Here is a 24,008-nt window from a genome sequence, read left to right as displayed (position 1 = left end):
CCCGCTATTCATAGGTACAGTCGTTATCCTGCCGTTCGTTGTACCAATGAATCGTCATATGCTGGAAGTTTTGCTTTATTTCTTTAATTTGAAGAAAAGTACAGCTGAAGCTCACCGATCGCTCACCGAAGCTTATGGTGAATGTGCTATATCGGTTTCAACGTGCTAGCTATGGTATGTGCGGTTCGAAAGTGGTAATTTTGACACGGGAGACAAAGATCTCCCAGGCCAGCCAAAAAAGTTTGAAGACCAAGAATTGGAGGCATGACACCATGAAGATTCCCGTCAAACTCAACAAGAGCTTGGAAAATCATTGGGAGCTACTCAATCAGCAATTTCAAATAGTTTTGCCTCCAAACATTTTCTGCAATGAAAAATGGATCCATCCGAAGCATTAAAGATCGTATGTGAAGCCAGGCCAACCAGCCGAATCGATACCAATGCCAAATATCAATGGCGCTAAGGTAATGCTGTGTATTTGGTGAGAGCAAAAGGGTCCTAACTTTTATGAGCTGCTGAAATCTGACCAGACCGAACGCAACTGATTCGTTTGAAGCGAGAATTGGCCAAAAAATGGCCAGACATCAAAACGTAATATTCCATCCTGACAACGCTAGGACACATGTTGCAATACCTGTTAAAAAGTATTAAGATTGAAGTGATTGGAAAGTATTGCCTCACCCACCTTATAATCCAGACCTTGCCCCATCCCAATACTATTTGTTTCGATCGATGCAGTATGCTTTCTCTGGATACGCTTCAACTTAGAACAGAGTATCCGAAATTGGCTTGATTCGTTCTTAGCCTCAAAAGATGATCAGTTCGTTTGGTTCGGTACCCATACCTTGCCAGAAAGATGGGGAAAATGTCATAGCTAACAATGACTAATACTTTCAATAAATTTATATTGTACAATTGTTTCAAAATAAAAGCTAAAAATTAAAAAAAATCCAGCATGTTTAAGTCACCCACTTTCAAAGGTCTGCCAATTGTTACTCTGAATGGAGTGGAAATTGCTATGTTTGACAGTGTAAAATATCAGCTCTTATCTTGAATTCGAAAATATCGTGGAATATTACACTTGATAATGAAATTTTAAAACAACTACGACCATTTATTCATATAAAGTGAGTAAAGTAAAACTTTTAGAATTAATGTTGTCCTTGTTTGGTAAAGTGATCGTCTGAAATCGTAAATCATTTGAGAGATTCTTACGAACTTCCACACTTATGATTAAAGATGCATTAAGCACCACGCCTTTAAACTATTGGTTACTTGCTGATCTTTGGCCATAGTCGTCACTTTAAACTCTGTCGTTAGACTCAATACTATTGATAGCTACACTGCCAGACCTTCTTCTACAAGGACTTTACCGTGTTGATTGACAATGGACAAGAAGAGCGGGATAAACTGCCAATGATATTCCATTTAAGGTCATCGGTGGTCATCAGTGGTGGCTTAAACAAGAAGGAGGATTTGGTCTTTTATTTTTCACGGATTGTTGTGTTTTTTAGACATCTGAACTAAAGCAGTATTCCACTGGCTGAGATTTCGGTCATCCAGAGGGTCGAAAATTGATTAAGGTTTTTTCCATCTGTGATTTGTTTAATGAAACATAGGTTTTTGGATAAAAACTCATTTTATTTTTCAACATTCTCTCCTTTGTGCTCTATACACTTTGTCCAAAGTTTCTCCAATTTGTTTAACTCTTCCAAAAAATAAGTTTTGTCGAGGTCATCAAAAAAAGTATTTGATGACCGATTCCCTCGAGAAATCCACTGTTTTGACTGCTGTTTGGTCTCTTGTGCATTGTGGTGGATCCACGTTTGGTCTACGTTTACGAAACGGCTCAAAAACTTGTCCATATTGCGGTTGAACAATGCCAAACAATATTACGAAGTTGTGGCCCGCAATCGATTCTGTGCAAATGCGGTATCTTGCGGAAAACTTTTTCATACCCAAGTGATCATTCAAAATTGAAACCACTGAGCCATGTGAGATGCCTAGTCCTTCCACAATTTCTTGCACTTTTGAATTTGTTCAATTGTTTCAGGTTAGAGACCTCCAGAACGTTCGGCTGCTGCCGTGCTTGTACGACCATAACGAAAAACAGTAAACCACTTTTTACCATTGAAAATGATGGTGCTGAGTTCGCAAAAAATAATGCTTAATGAGCACACGAAATTCACTTTTTCCATTTTCTCCTAAAGTCACGCAATAGTCTGCTATGACAGGAGTCAACTGAAAGATGCCTGTTGGCAGGAGTGGTGCTGCTCTTTCAGTTAAGATCCGGGAAATTCATAAAGTCAACGACTAATTGAACCGCTCTCGTAGTTATGATATTCGGATCTATGCCGATAGCCAAGCAACCCTAAAATATATCATATGAATGCTGGGCATCTCTTGACATTTCATACTTCCACTTTACTTTATAACAGCTTCCCAAGGATAACCAACTATTCTTTCATTGATGGTGCATGGAGACTTCTTGTAGGACTGCCTGAGTACAGTATCGTCGCAGGCGGAATCTAGCAGCGGTGATTAGCCACTGTTTGTTTAGGTTGCACATAACGAGACTGAAATTACATTATGATGATTCTGTAGGAGTTCTCGCAATAAGAAAGAGTTACTGTACAGTCCTCGTGGATCAAGGATTCGAGATTTATCTTTCTGCACGATCTAACGGAGATGAACATAAGAGGGATAAATTCCTTCATTCATACAACTAAATATTTTGGTGTTGGACTCATTACGGTTGTTGTTGTGGCAGTGCGAACAATTTTACAATATTTAATCTGGGGGTTCGGCAATGTCAAGTCCAAGAAATTGTGCTACTTCTACTGGATGGGTCCATAAATCTACTGGACGTAGTGAAGTAGGGCTGGCTGGACAGTTGAAAATGTGGAGGGTATCATGAGAACCCTGACCACGTGCTGGGCATAAATTGAGGACGGCACGGTCAATGCGCGACCAGAAGGCATTAAGCTTGTTGCTCTATCCTGATCTTAGTTGTGCCAGAACGACTCTTGTTTTCCGCGGCAGAATCTTCTCGGCGTCTGCTATCGGTGGTGGGCGACCACGGTATCCTGCTACCGCGGAATTGATTGCGTCTCTATGAATGTCATAACTAGCTATGATCCAATGGATCCTGCACATACCTCTGTATGCTCTCCTCGTATTTTCTAAGGTCCTGTCTGGCATGCCTCGGGGGAGACTCCAACTGTGTGATGTTGAAGTTTGGATGACTCCTCCGGTGACATACCAGAAGGAACTGTTGCGTATGTTATGTTCCTTGACCGGTAGAACCTTAGTTTCCTGGTGAAGGTGGCGCTCGGAGGTAATATGGAGGCAGCCTGTGACGGTCCTTAAGGCTGCATTTTGACAGCTTTGAATATTTCTCCACTGAGTATCACTTAACAAAGGCGACCACACTGGAGCAGAATAATTAATCACTGACCGGCCAATCGTCTTGTAGGTTGCTAGCAAGGTCCCAAGTGCTGCCGGCTAGTGCATTGAGGACCTTGTTCCAATTTCGCGGCTATTGGTTAAAAGGCTATCAAAAGTGACACCCATGATTTTCGGCTGGTTCTACGTACCGGAATGACCCGAAGATCTTCGGCCAAGGGCTGTCAACCCAGCAACAACAGCTAACAACTCATTACGGTTGTGGAGAACAGTGATGCCTCGATTTTCACTTCCAAAAGGGTCTAATGTAGATGGAAAAAAAACATTCATTGATGCAAATGAATGGATTGGATAATGACTCATTACAGTCGTAGGGGATACTAATTCCATATTATTTACCTTGAGCCCTTTTTTCCAGGTACCACAACTGTACTGATGCCGAAGAACCCAAGTGTACCACTAAATGATGCCACAGCCTGTTTAATCCAAGAATTACATTCTTTCTCCTAAAAGTGTTTTACTCCATTTCGACTTTCAATGCTTCTGAAAGATTTACATTCTGGAAATTCGATACATGGAAATTCGAAATTGTTTCCTTCTGAATCGAAATTACACAATAATCCCCCTGATTTTTATCCATTATTGTAATGAAACTTTTGTATAGGACTCATTACGGTTGTGGAGAACATTGATGCCTCGATTTGCATTTCCTAAAGGATCTATTTTAGATGGAAAAAGCATTTATTAATGCAAATGAATGGATTGGATAATGACTCCTTACATTTGTAGAGGATAATAATCCAATATTCTTTACCTTGAGCCTTTTTGTAAGCATCACGACGGTATTGATGCCGAAGGTACCAATTGTATCACTAAACGTTACCACAGCCTGTTTAATCCAAGAATTACATTCATTCTCCTAAAACTGGTTAACTCCATTTCGTCTTTCAATGCTTCAGAAAGATTTTTATTCTGGAAATTCGAAAATATTTCCTTCTGAATCGAAATTACACAATAAATCCCCTGATTTTGATCCATTATTGTAATGAAACTAAGTATATTTTCCCATCACAACCATCTTCATACTCTATCATCGACAATGATCCTTTAGCTTTATTATTTAGTGAGACCAATGAGTATTTTTGCTACTCTCCAAACTATAGATCGTTTGATATAAAAAATCATTTTCATTCTACCTAAGGCGTGGCATTTTTAATCAAATAACTTCAAAAATATCCTGGATAATTTTCTGCTTAAGTGATATTCCTATTGTTTTTTCTAACTACTCCATAGATTACCAGGGCACAGTATAGAGCCATTAGTCAGCAAGAAGTTAACACTTACACACTGACTTTATCTTCATTCGTTATGTGTAAAAAGCTGATGAATTCTCAAATAAATTTAATATAAACATTTTCTTTTCCCATTGGCAACCCCCCCTCTGATTATCCTACCTCCACATTAGCAAAGCATTCAGTTTTTTTTGTGTCAATTTTTTTGTAGCTGTCTTTTTTTCCAGTCATAATTTACCGTTAAACTAGCTATTGTGCAATAGTTTTACACTCACACAGCATGCATTATATTATAATTGCATCTTGCAACAAAAAAAAACTGCATTCATTTAGTTTGTTGGTTGACTGCCAGCCAGTCAGGCGGACTTACAGCCAGCCGGCTCAGCTCAGCTCAACTCAGCCTCCATGCGATCGCTAAAGCAATAACAAACCAGATATTTTCCAATTTACTTATGTAATTTTCATTTTCTATCAAATGAACACACACAATTTCAACTCTCTAATGTTGCAAATACCCGCAGTTGCAGTTTAATTTTCTTCTTTATGGTTGGAAATACATATCTGTTTCACTTTTAGTTTCCAACATTGCTACGTTGCTGGGTCTGGTTGTTCTTCTGCTTTAGCTAACAAATGGTCTGAAGTTTTGTGGGTCGCCATCGTAACTTTATTGTTCTCTCTCTCTCTCTTCGACTTTGCTCAATCTCTTACTCTGTAACAGTTGTTGCCATTAGCTTGTGGTTGCATATCGTATGTTATTGTTGCTGTTGCTGCTGCTGCCGGTATTGCTGTATTAAGTTGTCTTGTCTAGTAAACTTTTCCGCTTTTCACGTTCAACGTTGATGATCGTCATGAAATCGAAGTTGTTTTTTTTTCGAGTTGCTTGTATATGTGCCACAATTGCTTGCCTGCCTTCTTGTTTTTGTTTTCCTTAGTTTTTTTTGTTGGTTTCGTTGCGCTGATGAAGTCCAACGTTGTTGTATATGTTGCACAATATTGTGCAAAAAGAAATAAGTTGTAAGTGTGTTGTTGGGTTGATGTTGTGGTTTTCTTTGATGGAGGAAAAAATAATATAAAACAAATGAAATAAAAAGTGAATGGAAATTCAACCAAAAATACACTAAGGAAAATCTTTGTGGTGGAGGTTTACATTTGGGAATAGCAATAACCTAATGGATCCATAGAGAAACAGGGTGAGATATATTGGTTTGTTCAACAATTTTATCAAATTTGGATGAGGAAAATATCTGAAATTGTATCAGAGTTTTTAAGATTCTAATCTTTTTGGTCTTGGATCCCTCTAAGTGGCAAATTCCTACTGAACCTAAAATGTATATTTTTAATACAGACATTAATAGACTCCTCCTCGAAAAGAGGAGATCTCCTGCTGCTAAGCAGAGGCTATCCACTGCAAGTAGGAAACTAAAAAGAGCCCTTCATTCCGAAGAGAATCGCTGAAATCGAAACTATATTGAAAATTTAAACAGTACCAAACACACAAACTTCTCTCTTTGGAAGGAAGCTAAGAACATTAAGCCACTGATAGAGAGTCAAAGTCCGATAAGAAAATCTGAGGGTATCCGGACACTTTCCGTGAAAAGGAAAGGCCATATTTTTCGCTGAATATTTAAGTAATGTGTTCCAACCAAACCTGCCTACAAATAATTTACATTCCCATGACAGCCGGTTCTACGCACCGGAATGACCCGATTTCACTCGGCCAAGGGCTGGCAACTCAGCAATCACTGCTGCTGCAACAATAACAACAAATAATTTTGGGTAGTTCGCATAGAAACAGACTCTGAACTAATCAATGTTAGTCTAGAAGATGTTCAAAAAATCATAAAACTAAAACAGTCTCCAGGTTATGATTTAATACACCTTCCATGATTGGTGGCCTTCCAGATGTGCCAATTATTCTGCTCACAGTATTATTCAATGTGATCTTGTCTCTAGAAGTTTTTCCGAATGATTGGAAAATCTTCCAAATTATAATGATACCGAAAGCGGGAAGGGATTTGACAGACCTATTGGAGCAAATAATCCAAATAATGATCTTCACGGAACAATTGAGCAAATTAACCGCCTAACTGGAGAGATAGGAAAATCTTTCAAACTAAAAAAGTACTGTTTGGCAATAATTCTAGATGTTGCCCAGGCTTTTGGCAAGATACTAGAGTCTTACCTATCGGGTCGCTTGTTTAGGATAAAGGGCGGCGATTAAACGATCAATGCTGATATTCTAGGACCAACCCTGTAACTATTATACACCTCTGATTTGCCCGTGTTAGAATAATTAATCATTTCCACCTTTGCAGATGACACGGCAATTCTTAGTTCTCATAGGGACTTAAGTGTAGCATCTAGAAACCTAGATAATTATCTTAGACGTATGGAGATGTGGTTAAAAAATTGGAGAATACAAGTAAATGTAATCAAAAGCAGCCACATAACGTTTTCTTTTAGTAGAGGAAATTGTCCATCAGTGACACTAAACAGTGTGAACCTTCCACAGATCAAGTTACATACCTTGATATGCACGTAGATAGACGTCTTACTTGTCGTTCCCTCATAATACTACATTTGAATTCTAGAAGGTAACCTAATTTAATATTCCTGAATGTAGACACCACCATCAATTCGATCTCCCTTTCTAGAGCTATTCCTTATAGATCTCTTTAACAATTTCTTTCTATCTTAAAATATGAATGCAGAATAATTTCAGAGAACGAAATACCTTCTGTTTACTTAACCTTGAGCCCAAGTCTCCTCACATTTAAAGTTTCATAAGATTCCTATAAGAAATAACCTCATTCTTTATCTTCAATCCTAGGTATTGCTTTCAGAAACTTTCCAAAGCTGAAATATGTTGTGTTCTTATTTTTATGAATAATTAAAGCCTCCTATTTAAATACTCTTGGAATTCTAGTAGGAAATAACCGTTGTCTATGGCTTCAATCAATGCAATTCCTTCCGTTGGTCTGAATTCCCCTTAATTCTTATAGAATGATTACGGAATGTGTTTTAAAGACCGAAATGTGATCTGTTCTGCTTTCCATGATCACAATATTACTCAAATTTAAAGCTTCTTGGAATTCTAGTAGCAAATAATCTTCTTCTTTGACATTAATCGCTGGAATTTCATCAATTGGTCTGATAATACAAATATCTATTTACTCTTTAACGTATTTCTTAAAGTATGACTTCAGGAAATTATCAAAGGCCGAAATGTACTGAAAATGGTTTTGTTCCATGTACCCTCTTTTTAAAGCTTCTTGGAGTTCAAATTGGAAATATGTTTTGTACTTCATTTCATGATGTCAATATTCCAAGATGATAGAAATTTAATCTACCACTCACTAAAAAGAAAACTTTTGATACAAATATTTGATTAGTATTCTTTAAAAGTTGGAATTTTTGCTGTCATATTCCTTTCATATCATTTATTTCTTTAAACATTTAGCTTATGTTTGATGACTTGGATCGTAGAGAGGTATATTTCAATATCCATCGTATCAATCTGATTTCTTTCTCACAACAAATATATTCTCATTCCAATTACATACTTAGTTTACTGTAAAGACTATTGAAGTCTCTATCAGACGATCATTGCATATTTTTACTACTCCTTTAATTACAGATTTCTTCATACTTATTATTCCAATGAGCCAACCGATTATTTTCATCTATCATTTGACTTTTCCAAATACCGTCCTCATTTGCATGTCTCTTATTATGTACTATGAGACCAAAAATTACTTGTGAGATGCTCCCTAATCTTTATTTTAACAAGTGAGAGAGCTATATTCGTTTGTGCCGAATCTTATATACCCTTCACCAAATTATACTTCAAAATACAAATTTTAAATATTTTTAGATAAACAAAAATTTTTTTTTCCAAAGTTGTTTTTTTTAATTTTTTGGAAAATTTTTTTTTTCCAATTTTTATTTTAAAATTTTTTAAATTTAAATTTTTTTTTTTTAAATTTAAAAAAAAAATGTTTTGTTTTTAAAATTTTTTTTGGTGAAAAAAAAAAAATTAGGATTAAAAAATATTTTTTCCGATATTGACCCATTATAGGTCCAACTTACTATGGTCTTATATTTTTTTTCTCCATTACCCCACTTGGGGGCATTTGGCTTCCACAAAGCATCTCTATTTTATACGAATTGTTGAAGTAGTTGTTTTTCGCGTATTTCCCATGTAGATTGCACTGTTCTTCCTAATTATTGGAGTATCGTGCGTCTCCATGTACGGATGTTGCCATTAAATCCATTGTTATTGTTTGTATCAGTTTAAACGGTTGTTGATCCAGCTAAGTAGATGATTGGTCTGCTGTAGCGGGTCTTCGGATACATGTATGAGCTGGTCTAGGATAATGGTGCTGCCATCTGTCGTTGCCAAGAAACAACGCCCTCTGTGTATTTGGTTTAGTGGTGGGGAACCTTTCTGATCTTTGATTCCTACCTTTTTTCTCCCAGGGGTGGCGGGTGGTCTTATATACGTCGTTGAAAAGTTCTTTGAAATATCTATCATTAGATATCCATGTTGTCTATATTATTCACTTAGTAATCCAGATACAGGTCAAAAATTGGTCAAAAATCGAGGATGTCCTGGTTTTTTCCTCATATCTCAGCCATTTGTGGACCGATTTTCTTGATTTTAAATAGGAAACTTCTCGAAAGCATGTCTGATAGAATTATTTGGATTTGGATCCCGATGATATCTGGGGTCTTCAGAAAATTGATATCAACAGACAGACCGACATGACTTAATCGACTCTGCTATATATAAGGATCCACAATATATATACTTTATAGGGTCGGAAAATTATATTGTGGAAATTACAGAAGGGAATGACAAACTTATATATACCCTTCTCACGAAGGTGAAGGGTCTACAAATAGATCAAGGAGTGCTTTTTCAATCCTTTAACCTTCTTTCAATTTATTCTGCTAAAGGAGATGATAATTTTAACATTATGTCTGCCTTCCTGTTTCTAAATCAAAGCATTTATCATTTATCTTCATTAGAAATAACAAGCCAATTGAATGCATTCAAAATGAAGAGTTAGGAAGTTGGAAAGCCTTTCAACAAGGTGCAAGAAAGAACAATAAAGATTGTTTAGAATATGTATAACAGCAGGTACTCCAAGGCAAATAAACAAGTAAATCTACAGCCAGGTTCGATTGTGTTGCTTAGAAAACACTATCTTCAGAAAATGTATGGATTAAATGGTCGACCATTTATCTATGCAATGAATCCTTTGATTAAACAGTTTCCCTTTGGATAATCATATTTATTCTCGATGGTTTTAGTGCAAGTGTTTCCTATCTATTATTGGCTATGTTTAATCAGTAGGTTTCTTCTGTTTCATCAGCATGTTTCTTCTGTTTCATCAGCAGGTTTCTCCTATTAAAATATATTCCGATGTTATCAATCGAAATTTTTGTTATTTTCGACTTTCGCAAGATTATCAGCCATCAATGTCGGGATTGGTAAGAAAAAGTTTAACAACAGCCACTGCAAGGGGAATATCTCATTAGTAATCATATTCCCTTTGGAAAGTCAGTGAAATAATTTATTAATTTTAAGTCACAAAAGCCGCTCAATTGTACAAGAAGAAGGTGTATAGTAATCTCCTTCTCCGTTTCGTTATTGCAACTGTCTTTGCACAACAGATGTCTGAGGATCGTGTTCGAATATATTCGAAATAAATTTGTAGTGATGAGTTCCAGGTACCACTACTTATGGTGGGTCTTTAGACTATATATAAAGGGTCAGATCTTTCTGATTTCATTACAGCTTTATGCTCTGTCCTATTAGCAAATATTTCTTAGATAAACCGGATGATTTAATTGTCATATTCTCTTTGGAAATTCTGTAACATAAAAGCCTCAATCTGTTGTAAAAAGGCCGCATAGTTGGATGGGCAATATGTGTTTCTGAATGTCCTTCTCCTATTCGTTAATACAACATCTTTAGAAGTCTTGTGTAACCAGCGAGTTCAAAGTGTTCGAACACTAGGAGAAGGAGACCCCAAAACATCTCCTTTCCATCCAACTGCGCGGCATTTATTACTTTATATAATGAACCAGTTCTTTCTGGTTTCAGTTTCTCAATCTGTTGTAGCAAAGGCCTCGCAGTTGGATGCGCAAGAAGTGTTTCTAAATCTCCTTCTCCTATTCGTTAATACAACATCTTTAGAAGTCTTGTGTAACCAGCGAGTTCAAAGTGTTCGAACACTAGGAGAAGGAGATCCCGAAACACCTCCTTCCCATCCAACTGCGCGGCATTTATTACAATCTATAATGAACCAGATCTTTCTGGTTTCAGTCTCTACTTATATCATGAACCGGTTACTCCTTTTCAAATATATCTCCATGTTGCAGATGTTCCCAATTAGACCTTTGCAAGGCCAGCTGTCAGCGATATATCCTGTACAACAGTTGCCTTCCTCTTAATTATTTCAACTGTCTCTGCACTACTCTCTGCCTTCGAATATATTGTGAAATAGCTTGTGATTATTAGTTCTAAATAGTTACACTAACTACACAAGAAACAGATTCGAAGTAGCAACCGAATTTGTTTCCAATTGAATGCTTCTACCTTAGTTACTGAATTTTAGAGTTGTGTGTCACAAATTCGGTTGCGTAGGGTTCATCCTTTCCCTTTCAGTAAAGATCAAAAATGTTCTGGTTTCAGAACAACATCATTCATCATTCCATTGGAAATTGGTGTTCTGTACATGATCTACTTTCTTTGATTACAAAGTATTCTGATGTTACAGATGTTGAGAATACCACATAATGTTATTTTTGAGCTTTGCAAGAGCATTAGACATCGATATCACCTGGAGAGAAGCATTACATGGAGGATTAATAAGATTATAAGTAAAATATATAAAAAAAAGAAGGAACATTCTTAAGAGGGGAGTGGAGAGGGATTGGGGGCTCTACAAACAAATGGATAATTTTATCTAGAATGCACAGACAAAACAGATTCGTGATAGCAACCGAATTTGTAGCCAATCGAATGATTCGGTTGCACACATATAACTTTTCGGTTCTATCAACAGAAAGTCAGTTGTTAAAGAAGAATTTCGGATGAAGCAACCAATTTTTTGTTACCCCTTCCAAAATTTTGTAGCCAGAACTGTTAAATTCGGTTACTAAGGTAGAATCATTCGATTGTCAACAAATTCGGTAGCTAACACGAATCTGTTTTCTCTGTGTGCGAGTTGAAAATCCAATGAGTTTTAAAAGGAATGTTCTTACAGGAGAAAAATTAAAAAATTATTAAAGAAGAACTGTTGCCTCTTCACATCAAATTTTTCCCAGTGTAAACGTCAACTCATATGATCATTTTCTAATACAATATTATGTAATCGTTATAGCATACCGTTATTTTATTACACAAATAACCAAATGCAAAAAAATTAAAAAAAATAAAGAAAAAAAGAAACACAACAAGATGCCAGACAAGATATTAGATGCAACTGCAGCAATAGCAAAGACAACCAGAAGAAATAAAATGCATTGAAAGTAAAAACTCCTCTTACAAGAAGATAAATACGTGACGTTGCACGTACATCTATAAAGTGGTTGTTGTTGTTGTTATGTTTTGATCATGGTTTCAATTTTTCTTCATGTTTTGTAACAACGTAACTAAAACATTGCTACTACTTTTTTATTATTATTGTTGTTGTTGTTAGATTTAATGCTGCAATTGCTGCTGCCGTTTGATGTTACATCTAACCCAGCTTTTGTGTGTCTCTTAGAGTTTTCGAAGACAGACAGCCAGCCAGTCAGGCTTACATGAAACGTAACGAAGGAAGAAGAAAAAAACCATGCCACAAAACATGCGCCACTGCACTGATTAAATAATCGTTGGTTTTTTTTTTAGGTTTTGCTGCTGCTTTTAGTTGTGGTTGCTGGTATTTATTATAATGAAATTGCATGCCTGTTGCTAATGCAAAAATAATGTTGCCGCTTGTTGAAATTACATTTGCTGCATGTAATTTTCCAGTTTTATATGCTATCAGGAGGGGGCTTTTGAACCAGTATTGTTGGTTTGTTGCAGCTTTTGTAACACTAGGTTGGGAAATTTGAAGATAAGATGAAAACAGGTGTCCAAACCTTCAATAACTTTTATTTCTATCTGGGTTAGGTTCTAGGGGCAGCCACTCTTCAACCAGCTCGCTTGGGTCCATTCAAAAAACTGATTCCGTGGTGATACCCAAGAAGTAAGCAGCAGGTCTCTCATTCGACACTCGTTGTTTCCATATTGAACCAACCAGATTCTCTGATGAAGGAATAGATGTGTCTCAGATTCATCCTTGATAACTCTTCTTTCTATATATATAAGAATTGAGTTTTCAATTAATCGAAAATGGTCCAAGATTCGCGGATCACGGACAACAAAAGAGAAACCAGGAGGGCAAAAAGCTTATCAAGAGGATGGTATTTCGCAGATTTGGAAAGTTCTACTAAGGCATCATGATTACGATAAATTTGGTTGTTTCTTCATCCCTTTATATTGCTACAACCGAAAGAATCTAAGTATAAAATCGAATAATTTAATTGGCAGCAACCGTATTTGCTACACCGAACTATTTTCAAAGTGTATATTTTCGGTGAGCCTTCAGTAACATCATTACGTTAATCCTGAGCCACAAGGGTCATACGGTTGTAAAGGAAGGAGTAGTTTCGTGATATCCTTTTCCCCTTCGATATTGCAACTTCCTTAGAAGTGTTTGGACTACAGTTTCATCAGTCAAAGGTTCGAAAATATTGTCAATTCGGTTGTGATGATAAGTTCTACACTCGCTAATTACGTTTAGTCCTTTGTCTATCTGTAAAGGGTTAGTTTGTTGCTGGTTTCAGTACAAGTGTACTGTCTCTTCTATTATCCATTAGTTTCTATATCAGAGCAGCTTTCTCCTACTAAAAATTATTCCATAGTTGTAGATATTCTTAAGCGAAATGGAATCCTTTTCGACCTTCGAAGGATCATCATTCATTGTTATCTCATTTACGACACTTGATTCCGAATTGGTTGGAATAGGTTTAAAAGCATCCACTCCAAGGTAGATATCTCTTATCTAGAACTGTTGATTTAATAATCATATTCCATTTAGAATGTCAGTAGCATTATCTGAAGTCATAAAGGCCTTGCAGATGTACAGGAAGAAGAGTTTTCTCCTCTTCGTTATTGCATCTGTCTCTGCCCGATAGTTACTTCCGCCAAGTGTTGGAATGTATTTGGGAATTAGTTTGTATCATGAGTAGATTTCTTCTATTAAAAAGTATTCCAATGTTGTAGATGTTCTCAAGCGACGTTGTATAATTTTTGAACTTTGCAAGACCATCAATCATTGTTATCTCCTGTACGATAGTTGCCTCCAGCTTGGTTAGAATAGTTTTAAAAGAAGCCATTCCCAGGCAAATATCTCTTATCCTATTGATTAAATGATCATATTTCCTTCGGAAAGTCATGACATCTGGGTTAGCCGAGGAATGCCGGGTATTTCTAAACGAGATAGCGAGACATTCTAGGATAACTCTTATATGGGTCCCTGGACACGATGGAAATCAGGACAATTGTATAGCATGAGGATGAATGAGGAGGCGATCAACCCCTTTTCTGGTATTTCCCTGGTTAAATGCAAGATGGCTGTACAGCAGAAACTATATGAGGCTGCACAAAACAGGTGGACCCATGAACCTTTCTGTGTTACAACGAGGTTGACTTGGCCAGCAGGACGAATCTACTTATGGAATTCCGTCGTGTGCAAATAAGGCAATTGTTTCCTTTATTACCGGACACTGTATAATTGGTATACATGCTAGAAGAATGGACCTATGGTACTATGACTACTGTAGAAGCTGTCATAATAAAGAAGAAGAGGAGACTGTGTCTCACCTAGTCTGCCTTACCTGAGGGAACGCATCCTCGGAATCCCATTCCCATCATACTTGGTTGAGCTATCAAGGATGAATCTTAGACGAATCTACTTCTTCATCAAAGAGAGAATCTGGTTGGTTTAACTCGGAGACAACCGACGTATTAAATCACAATGGGATCAGTTTTGAATGGACCCAATATAACTGCTTGTCGTGTGGCAGCTTATTGAACCTAACCTTCGGCCTTGCAGTTGTATAGGAAGGAGATGTTTCAAACATATTGAAAATGAGGTTGTGATGATGTGGTGGTCTTAATACACTAATTACGGTTCGTCCTTTGCGCTGTGGTTTCTGGTTTGAGTACAAGAGGATCCTCTCTCCTATTGGCAATTTCAAACATATTGAAAATGAGGTTGTGAATGGTATCAGTTCTTAATGGACCCCAGTGAGCTGCTTGTCGAGTGGCAGCCTATTGAACCTAACCTAACCTTCGGCCTTGCAGATGTATAGGAAGGAGATGTTTCAAATATCCTCTCTCCTATTGGCAATTCCAAACATATTGAAAATGAGGTTGTGAATGGAATCAGTTTTGAATGGACCCAAGAGAACTGCTTGACGAGTGGCTGCCTTTGGAATCTAACCTAACCTTAAGCCGTGCAGTTCTATAGGAAGGAGATGTTTCAAACATATTGAAAATGAGGTTGTGATGATGAGTTCTTGATCCACTAATTGCAATTCGTTCTTTGCGCAGTGGTTTCTGGTTTGAGTACAGGAGGATCCTCTCTCCTATTGGCAATTGGTGTCTGTATCATGAGCAGCTTTCTTCTATTAAAAAGTATTGCAATGGTGCAGATATTCTCAAACATAAACGCCGCAATATGAAGGTACTGTCTAAAGATCCAGGTATTCCAGGAAACAAGAAGGCAATTTTACAGAAGGTATTACCAAAATATTGGAAGTCAAGTTACCCCCGAACCTTTAATGTTAAGATACCAACATGATATAAATGAGATTGAAATGATGTCCTTCAGGGTGGCGATCTCAATCTCAGTACACTAATGATTTAAAGAGCAGGGACTCTGAAATTTTCTTTGATGATCTTAATAGCTTGGTTTCTCGAGAAGAAGCCGATAATGAAAACTTGATTTGCATCAACTATTAGACAGAATTGCATTAATCAAGAATCTCAATTAACATCTTATCGAATTAATATTGGTTCTAGGACATGAGTACTAATGAAGGCTGGTTGTTCTTGGACGAAACTGTGGCGCAAAGGGATATTCATATATCCTTGATGTTGATCAGGTTGTGATGATGAGTTCTTAATCCACTAATTACAGTTCGTCCCTTGCACAGTGGTTTCTGGTTTGAGTACAGGAGGATCCTCTCTCCTCATGGCAATTGTATCATGAGCAGCTTTCTTCAATTAAAAAGTATTTCGATCATGCAGATGATCTCAATCTGAGGGTACTATCTGAAGATCAAGTTATGCCAGGAAACAAGAAGGCAATTTTTACAGAAAGTAGTACCGAAATATTGGAACTCAAGTTGTTACTCCAAACAATGATAGGAAATTTAAAGCCAGAATACTAACGTGATTTAATGAAACTCTGCCCTCCAGGGTGGTGATCTCAGTCTACATCGATGATTCATAGATCGGGGACTCTGGAATTTTCTTAGAATACTAACGTGATATAAACGGGCTTAAAACTCTGTCCTCCAGGGTAGCGATCTCAGTCTACACTGATGATTCAAAGATTGGTGACTCTAGAATTTTCTCTGATGAACTTGATATCTTGGTTTGGCTCAGATACGCCTCGAGAAGAATCCAACATTGAAAACTCGACATATATGAACTATTAGTCAAACTTGCATCAATCAAGAATCTCAACTCTCTCAGCTTGGCGAATTAGTATAGGTTCCAAGGAAATGAGGGAACTTGTGGAAAAGAAAGTACTAAAGAAGGCTGATCGTTCTTAAACGAAACTGTGGTTCAAAGGGATATTCATATGCCCTTGGTTTTGGTATCTGCCAAAGTAAACCAATTATTTTCAGCAGCGCCTTCCAAAGTCATCTACACCTCCGACTGCCTAAATTTTCAAAAGTTTTCCACTTTTAGTTTTTTTTCCCCAGTCTAACGTTTCACTACAGTTGACTTATATTTCTTGAGGTTTTTCTTTTTTTTTGTTTGCAACATTTTCATTTTGGCTTTATTAAAATAAAAGAAAAAAAAAACGAAATGGAAACTAGTTTTTATGCACGATAAATTGAGAGTTATGCCAAGTTTTATTATTATGTAAACAAATTGCAAAAAGCATAAACCAAAAAGGAGAGGGGAGGGTAGGGGTATATAGTTACCCCCTGACCCCCTTTCTATGAGTACATAATCAATGACTTTTCTTTTTTCTTGTATAAAAGAAGTACCTAATAAATTTCCAACAAACTCCTCGCCCCTATGAAATGCACACGATTTCATAAGTGATCTTGTCTTTTGATTGTGTCTATTTGCTAGAAGAGAGTGTGTGTGTGTGTATAAGAGATTGTATTAACTGGCGGAAAACTCTGGAAAACTTGTTTCTATGTATTGGTATGTGTGGCAAGTATTACGTGTCGTGTTTAAATAGTTCGTTTCAGTTTTCTGTTTTGTTGCATTTATTGCATTAAAAGTTTTTGTGCACAATAAATTGTGTTTTACTTTCAGTTGCACTTAAACTCTATTTTGCCACATAGAAAATCTTGCGATTATCAAACAATGTTGTTTGTTGCATGTGGTGGTTGCCTGTTAGCTTGCTTGTGTTTCACTTTTTTTTCTACTTGGTTTCGGTTTCGATGTCGTAATAATCATTATTTTAGTTTTATATATGGCGGTCTATTAGATAATAGTTGTAGTTTTTTTTTGCATGTTGCCTGCAATTTTCTTGTTGTTGCTGCTTAGAGTTCATAAAAGGAAATTATTCATTTTGGAGTTTGTTATATGACCGTGGGTCATTAGTTGTGTTCATGTAACCTTTTATTGTTGCTGCTATTGTTGTTGCTTAAATGCTAGTCCTTGATCAAGATATGGCAAAGAAAAGGTTAAATTTTATACACTTTAATAAGAAATGTTAAAAAATTGTGGGAGTTTGAATGATGGTGATGAGGAGGGAGATGCCAAGTTATTAGAAATTTGGGGTTTTTAAACTAATTCAGGGTTTCCTTCATATTTATTCTGGGATAAGAACAATACAACTCTTATACAAGATGATCTTAAATTCACTGACTCGTATGATTTGAAATCACTTAATATCCTGAATCGCACTATTATCCGCGATGGAGTTGTGTGGAGAGCAGGAACATCTCTTACAGGCTAGCTCACAGATCTTGTACTACTGGAATATGACTTTCACTGCGTTAACAAATATATAGTTTATAAGTCCTAGACAATGGCCTATCGCTAAATGACATGACTAAGCACATGCAAATGTAGAAAATATCATGTAAGTAGGTTAGGTTAGGTTCCATGGATAGCCACTCTTCAAGCAGCTCACTTGGGTCCATTAAAAAAAAAACTGATTCCATTGTGATACCCAAGGGGTAAACGTCTGGGTATTAATTATACGTCCATCGTTTCCAGGCTAAACCAACCAGATTCTCTGATGAAAGAATAGATTCGTCTAAGACTCAATCCTGATAGCTCATCTAAGCATGATAGGAATGGTAATCCGAGGATGCGTTCCCTCAGGTTTATCAGAGCCGGGCATTGGCAGAATAGGTGGAACACCGTCTCCTCCTCTTCTTCACAGCTCCTACAGTAGTCATTGTACCGTAGGCCCAATCTCCTAGCATGTGTCCCAATTATACAGTGTCCTGTAATGAATGAAACAATTAGCCTTATTTGCTCACGACGAAATTCTATAAGTAGATTCGTCCTGTTGGCATCATATACGGGCCAAGTAGACCTCGTTATAACACAGGAAGACTCATTGGTCCACCTGCTTTGTGCAGATTCATATAGTATCCGCTGAACAGCCATCTTGCAATTAACAAGGGAAATACCAGAAAAGGGATCGATCTCTTCATCATCCATCATCGCCCCCTTTTGGCCAGTTCGTCTGCTATACAATTACCCTAATTTCCATCGTGACCAGGGACCCATATAAGCGTTATCATGGTAAGTAAGTCTTCTATCATCAAATTCTATTTCATCAAAACGGGGTTGCTTCGCTCTACTTGATTGTTCGCACGTAGTGAACTACCACGTAAACCTAGTCTTCTAAAGCAGGATCCATCATTTTCTTTTCATTTACATTGTGTTGGTATTCCCTTTGCCATCTTTGTACTTAAAACTATGTTGTACCATTAAATTGCAAAAGTGTTGAATTCATCTAGGACGTATGAAATATTTGTTCTCATTGTCTTGGAAAGTCCTTGGTTAACAAGTACTTGTTGAATCCAATGATTTCGGTGAAGAAAATACTAGATGCACATTGTCGCAGTCACTGCCAACTTATCAGTCACAAATCACTTCTCTTGATTCATACCGATCATCTTCAGATATCAAACTGTTTATTTGATTTATTGCTGATGTGATTTCATTAAATTGATTCAAGTCTAGTTTGAATTTATTAAAAGGATACGTGGATATGTGGATGTACACCGCAATAATATGTCCAATATTGACTTAAGGATCGCTGGTTTGTGGGATCGCAACATAAAGGAAAAATTCATTTATTCAATTTAGATATTTTTTTGCATCTGGATCCCGACTGCACTACGCACTAGTTTCTCACAGCCTTTGAACACTATATAACTCTAGGTCCAATAAACATTTACTTAATGGATATATCCACCTGAAGATCTGTAAGGCTATCAGCCTCTAAATACTGGAGCTCTTGTAGGTATGGACACGCTAGAATCTTGTATATGTTTATCTCGCTCCTAAAGCAAAACTCTTGACTACATAACCTCTCTTATGGATTTTAATGAGATGTTCAAAGTTAATATTCCTTCGAGATGAGAATTGAGGAAGAGGATGTACTGTGATAATTTTATTTTTATCTTTTACTTTATTGAATCTTTCTTATGAGAAATTTACAATAAATATTGAAATCTTAACCTAAACTAAAACTAAAGTTGTTATTGCCGCTGCAATGCCCAACATGAGTGCTCGTTAAAATGATTATCTGGTCAGATCCAGTGTTTCCAAACGCCTCAGTCGTCTATGAACCTCAAATGACATCAATTTTCTGGCAAGGGGATTTGGATGATCCATTAGTTTTGAAAGGTATTTTAAACTGGATTTAAACTGATCTCCTCGCGTATTATGGGGACATTGAGATTCTTATGGATATTACTATTGCGAATGTACCATGAGGCACCTGTATTCCAAGTCTAGAGCAGACCGTGGGCCAGTACAATTGAACTGACTTTAATTTTATTTGTATAACCTTGGCTTCAATATGGTGGGACCATGTTAAACGGCGATCAAGATGGATACCGAGATATCTCACATGGCTTTGTTCTGAAATTTTGATATTATTTATCTGTATGGAAGGGCAACATTCTCGTCTTAAAGTAAATGTAACGTGAAAACATTTTGTTGCATTGACCTTAATTTTCCATTTGTCCAGCCATTTTTCCAAATCGCCGATGTGAGACTGGAGTTGTTCAGAAGGTATTGTGGGATTTTCATGTGTACTTAAAAAAGCGGTATCGTCCGAAAATGTAGATGTGTGAGTCAGTGCGCTCGTAGGCATATCTGCAGTATATACAATATATAGGAACGGCCCTAGAATACTTCCCTGTGGTACACCAGCGGATATTTTTCGACGTGCGAGATCACATCTTTTGATCTGAATTGGAAAGATCTTTCTTGTATGTAATTTATATTATTATTTTTAAGATAAAGTCTGACCAAAACCTTTTTATTCAGAACCGAACCTCAAATTCGAGCAATTTTGCAACATACCGAAACTTTTAAATTTTAATTGATGAATGTATTTGATTTTCATTATCTTAAAAAATCAAATAATTCAATTGTGAAAAGTAATATATAACTCATGAATAGGAACCGGAAGAACATTTCAAGTGCTAGCAAACTTAGACTTCCTATCAACAGCTGTTGATCTCAAGATCGTATAAAGGAGTAAACAGTTTTTCACTTCTGAGCGAACATATACTAAACGATATATCTGAGGTAAAGCGTACCAAACTATTGAATACCAGAACACCATGAATTGGATTTAGTACCCAATACACTAGTTTGTAGTCTTGCCGAAAGGGATTCATGTTTATCTATTAGCGCTTAAACCAACATTGCCGCAAGGCTCTGCTTTTTTATAAATATAAATAGTCAAACTTTACTTTCAACAGTTGTCGCTTTCAGGATCTTGGAAAGGAGGAATCAGTTTTTCAGTTTTGAGCGAAAATATGCTAAACGTTCCACACTATTGGATACCGATATACACTTTTGGATAACGGTAGTACGCAATACTCAAGTTTCTAGTCTTGAACTAGTTGTTCAATCTCATTGAGTGGTGTGATCTTGTCGAAAGAGAGAAATGGTATTAAAGAATACCTTGGTGTTAAAGTTATTCGTAGTTCAAGGATGAGGAAACAACCATTTTTATGCAAATTGAATTGATCATGTTAAATTTTTAGTTTTTGGTCCAATAATGTACAGATCACCATCGAGCAAGTGGTAAATGGAGTCGCTAAACAATTATGAATTTTACTCAAATAACTATTTCCTTGACAGCATAGATCGAAAGCGAAGTATCAACAACGCTGTTGGAACTACAGTCGTTGAAATAAGAGAACACTTCCACACTTTTTTAATGTTACTAAGAGTTTGCCAACAGGACGAATCTACTTATAGAATTTCGTCGTGAGCAAATAAGGCTAATTGTTTCATTCATTACAGGACACTGTATAATTGGGACATATGCTAGGAGATTGGGCCTACGGTACAATGACTACTGTAGGAGCTGTCACAATGAAGAAGAGGAGGAGACGGTGTCCCACCTATTCTGCCAATGCCCGGCTCTGATAAACCTGAGGGAACGCATCCTCGGATTACCATTAATATCATGCTTAGATGAGCTATCAGGATTGAGTCTTAGACGAATCTACTCTTTCATCAGAGAATTTGGTTGGTTTAGCCTGGAAACGATGAACGTATAATTAATACACAGACGTTTACCCCTTGGGTATTACAATGGGATCAGTTTTCTTAATGGACCCAAGTGAGCTGCTTGAAGAGTGGCTACCCATGGAACCTAACCTAACCTAAGAGTTTAGAGAGGTAAAATTTAAATGAGAAAAACTCACCCATAACAAAGACATTCTATAATTTTGAGTTGTGTCCTTAATTTCAACGAACAACTAAAACCCACTTAGATAATTCACGAACCATATATGAGTGGGGTCGGACAATTTGGTCTGTACAATGTCCTTGATAGTCTCTAAGGCTTTCGACAGGATAAGCAGTATAAATTTCATAAGCCTAGGTCACATTTTCAATCACTGTAGCGACTCCATCCGTACAGCTAATCATGTAGTATTGAAATCCATGATAGTGACCGAAGAGGGATAAAACTCTTCATCGTTTTATCCCAGTAGGAATATATTATTATTCCTAATTCGAGATACTGATTTTTTTTAAGCCATTTCCAGGTACTTGATACCTCAATCTCTAGTGCATTTCAATAGGAGTATCAAATTGGAGCATAAACACTTTGAAACAAAGTGACAACACTTTAGAGATAGAGATATCGGATAGAGATATGTCCCCAAGTTACACAAATTTTCTTACCACTTCTTACTCTTATCCTCGTCTTTCTATCTGCTGCTATTAATGATCCTATCTATGGTCGCTGATTTTGTTTGTCCTTCGGCCGGAAAAAGTAAAGCGACATGCTGCTGTTGTATTGGGTTTACAAACATTATCTGGGTATTGTGAATTTTAAAGGAAATTCTTTGAAGCCGTGCCAGTCAACTTTATTTTGTTTGATATTAGTTCAGAGATTATTAAATTATATAGATGATTTTGGCGATGTGGTTCACAAACTTAATAGGAAAGTTATTGCCAAAAATGTACCGATTGTAAAAAATATGAAATATGTATACATAATAGAATTTCATTTAAATACCCGATCATTTAAAGGAGTTATAAGCATCATCATATTGAATAATATTCCAATAAGTACCATAGCCCCAAAAATTAAAGTACTTGAACATGTTGTTGGAATCTGACTTGAATGCAAATATAATTATGTTTTTAACTTGAAAAATATTTGAAAATTGTTTCCTTTCCTAATTCAATTGCTTGAATATAATTCAAGGCTTGAATTACACTTGTTTTCAACATGAATTCCAGGGATACATAATTGTTTAAGTCAATTATTTTATAAATTAAAGAGATCTCAACGAGTGAGAGGTGGCACTTGGGCAAACAGGATTCGTTTCTTAATTAAACTGAAATGCGTATCAATCGATTTTAAGACACTAAAGGCCGTTATAGTTAAAGTTACCTTTAAGGGTACCTTTTTCTATTGCTTAAAGTTGCCTTTAACTATAACGGCAAGTTGTAATAATGGTCCTTAATCAAACAAATTCATAAACCCAATAGCATTCGAAACAACGTTGCTGGAACCTACTTAAGATATCATCCCCACTATTATAATTGTCCTACATGGTAGTCCAAATACTCAAATATATTGGAGCTTCTATGATGCTCTTTGTTTCTTTCAGTTAAAGAAATAGTTTTTAAAGTATCGGAAGTCATGAAGCTAACCTACTCAATTTTTATACCCCACACCACCATAGTGGGGAGGGTATAATGCGTTTGTGCAGATGTTTGTAGAGCCCAAAAATATTGGTCTAACATCCACCTTAAAGTATACCGATCGACTTAGAATCACTTTCTGATTAAACGATGTCCGTCCGTCCGTCTGTCCATGTAAACCTTGTGCGCAAAGTACAGGTCGCAATTTTGAAGATATTTCAATCAAATATGGTACATATAATTTGTTCGGCCCAAGGACCAAGCCTATTAAAACTGGCTAAAATCGGTGCATTATTTCACCTAGCCCCCATACAAATGTCCTTTCGAAATTGGACTTTATCGGTCATAAATGTTTAATTTATATATGTATCTCCACAAATTTCGCTCCAAATAAGTTTTATATATTCGAAATTCATGTCACCAAATTTTGTTACGATCGGTCCATAATTAGTCATAGCTTCCATATAGACCCGCTTCCAAAAATCACTTTAAAGTGCATAAATCTCTTAAAAGTGTTGTTATACACACAAAATTCACCATAAATAACTTTCATATAGACATAAATCACATGGCTTAATTTCATGGTGATCGGTCCATAAGTGGTCATAGCCCCCATATAAGGCCCACTTCCGAAAATCACTCAC

This window comes from Calliphora vicina, chromosome 4 (genome assembly GCF_958450345.1).
Source record: "Calliphora vicina chromosome 4, idCalVici1.1, whole genome shotgun sequence".
Lineage (NCBI taxonomy): Eukaryota > Metazoa > Arthropoda > Insecta > Diptera > Calliphoridae > Calliphora > Calliphora vicina.
The sequence above is the reverse complement of the archived record's forward strand: the minus strand, read 5'-3'. Positions refer to the sequence as shown.